A 3034-nucleotide genomic window follows, 5' to 3' on the forward strand; every position below is an offset into this window, starting at 1 on the left:
CCTGGCAGGCTCTGCTAGGGGAAATGGCTCCCAAGCACTTTAAATCGTTAAAATATGGGTTTGCCCTTTAAAAAGGTGTTTGATACACTCTGCCTTTATTCCCCGCGTCGCCCTCTTCCAGTACCCAGAACTCAAAATTGTAAAACTAAAAAAAAAAATAACGTCTCTGAGCAAGTAATCTGTTCCAGATTTTAGTAGGCAAAACTATGATTCATACTGATATTGATATGGCGGGGAGGAGGGGGGAGGACGGCGGCAGTTTCCGTGTTTAAAAAAAACCAGAACTCCTGAAGGTTTGTCGATACTGGGGTGCCTCAGCGTGAAATCTGCCGCCCCCGAGCCTTACTTCTGTTTTCCTAATTTTTATTGAAACCTGGCAGGCTCTGCTAGGGGAAATGGCTCCCAAGCACTTTAAATCGTTAAAATATGGGTTTGCCCTTTAAAAAGGTGTTTGATACACTCTGCCTTTATTCCCCGCGTCGCCCTCTTCCAGTACCCAGAACTCAAAATTGTAAAACTAAAAAAAAAAATAACGTCTCTGAGCAAGTAATCTGTTCCAGATTTTAGTAGGCAAAACTATGATTCATACTGATATTGATATGGCGGGGAGGAGGGGGGAGGACGGCGGCAGTTTCCGTGTTTAAAAAAAAACAGAACTCCTGAAGGTTTGTCGATACTGGGGTGCCTCAGCGTGAAATCTGCCGCCCCCGAGCCTTTAGCCCCGGCCGGGGCAAGGCTCACCCTGACTGTGGCTCTGGTGGGTGTTCCGTCTCGGGCTGAGCGACGGCATGTGGGCCTCTGCCCCGCGCAGGCGGGCGAGGGGGGCCCTGCCCCGGCGCTGCGGGCTCTTCCTCCTGCCCCGTGCTCCGGCTTGGCTGGGAGAAAAGAAACGCCTGCCTTGGGCAGCACAACGCCGACTCGAGCGGCCATCGCACCGAAAACTTCAAACAAACGATCCACTTCCTCTGCTGTTTGCTTTACAGTCGCAGGATCTGGACTTGGAGCTGGTGGCTGATTTTTTTTCCCCCTCCTTCGGTCTTCAAGAACGGCCAAAATAACCAACTGATAAACGCCCATGGGCTCTGGCTATTGCAGATTTCTTTTTTTTTAATATTATTATTTACTTAAGGAGAGCAATCAGGTTCCTCGAATTTCCTTCTCTTTCTAGTTTCTTTTTTTTAACTTGCCTTGGCCAGAGTGAGGAGTAACCAGGGGAGAGACCAGCCTATTATTTTCTGCAGTTGTTTACTCATTCTGTAGATGGTGCTTGTTCCCAGGGCTCTGAGCCTCTCTATAATTAAACCCATTTTAATTGTTAGGTTAGAAACGTCATTTCGGGGACTTTCCAAGAGTTACCGAGAAAGCCAGCCGAGATAACTATTTCGCTACTGAGTCGCTCCCAGCCCGGCTTTCGCCCCGGTTCCCCTCGGCGGCCGGCCACGGCGCGAAGCTGAACGGAGGGCTCGGTGCAGGAGAGCAGGGAGCCGAGGGCCAGCAGCCCCGCCACCAGCACAGCTGCCTGCCCCCGCTGCTTTTTGCATTATTCGTTTGCCCCGTGCGCATTTGTTTTGGAAACTTGAGGTTTAAGGTTGCACATTTCCACGGGTCAAGCAGCGAAAGCTGAAGCCGAGAAGGAATTTTTTTCCAGCGATTTAGCTTGGCAAACCCCGACTCCATGGTGGTCTGCTTTGCATTGGCTGCGCACATGCTCAGATCAGGAATTTAGCTGCTCACCCCACCTCGTGGCTAAAAGTCAGAGCCCTCCGGGCCAGAGTGGGAATTTGTGTGGGCATGAATTCACACCAAGCGGAGGAATGAAAAAACGGGAGCCTTGCACCTCCCGCTACAGCCCTGCCAGAACTTTGATAGATGCAAATGAATAAAGATGGTAAATGAATAATGAGAAGTCAATTATTAAAGAAGATTACTGAAAAAGTGGACAAATGCAGTACCATGCTCGCTAGCCGCCTCATATGGGTCAATCCGTCCAGGCCCAGCACATTCTAGTTGAGATGCTACAGCTGGGCCCAGGAAGCAAGAGGAAGCAAAAATAAATGTCCAGGACTTCCCAAGCCCTTCCCAAATCTGTCCTTGGCACAGGAGCATCTTCTGGAGCATTCTCATTCCCTGGTTCTGATGCAAGCAGACGCTAAACTTGTCTCAAAAATACAGAGGGATAAGATTCTTCAGCAGACCTGTGAACACATTTAATGGTGGAATTAAGAACCACTTACCCGAATGAGCACTGAAATGGGCCAGAATGGCCAGAAAACAGGAAAGAAACAGTGAATGAAATGATAAGGCAGGAGGTTTAAAGGAGTACTTTTTCCAATCATGTGTGTGTATAAAACTGTGGGCTCGTTGGCACATGATGCTGTGGAGGTCAAAAGTATAAATGGGGTCAAAAAAGCAATTTGACAAATTTATGGAGGAAAAGTCCCTGGAGGTTTACTAAAGGCAAAGGCAGACCTCTGTGGCACGTTGCTGGACAATGCACAGCGAAAGTATCCCATTCCCCCTCTTTTTCCCCCTAAGCATTGGCTGCTCTTGGAGGTAAGAGGAAGGCCACAACAGACATTTGAAGTGACCCAGTTCAGTTATTTTAACATACTTAGGGTCTGCTTTTATGCTTTATCTAATCCTGATGGGCTTGGAGGGGCACCTCACAAACTTGGGCTTAGCTGTGCAACGTCAGATTGTTTGGGCCAGGCGGGAAGAGGTCAGCACTGGAAAGTATGAATCAGCACTATCTGGTCCCTGAGCTGCTGAGCACGGTTTTACATGCTGGCTTCTGCTAAAGGTTGGAGAACAGTCACAGGCAGCTGCACTCCTTACCCGGTTTAACTCTCCGTCCGGGTAATGAGAGGTTACTTTGAGCACTGAGTATAAAGTGAATCCAAGTGCCAGCTTTGCCACAAATATATTTAGTGATGTTACAGCTCCCATAGCAACAGAAGAAGATTGCTATCTTAAGACACCTCCACTTATCTTCACCTGGAGCCGTTCAACAATAGGAAGCCTGCAGGTCTGCTTG

The sequence above is a fragment of the Athene cunicularia genome (assembly GCF_003259725.1).
Source record: "Athene cunicularia isolate RWA chromosome 5 unlocalized genomic scaffold, athCun1 chr5_part1, whole genome shotgun sequence".
In the NCBI taxonomy this organism is placed as follows: Eukaryota; Metazoa; Chordata; class Aves; order Strigiformes; family Strigidae; genus Athene; species Athene cunicularia.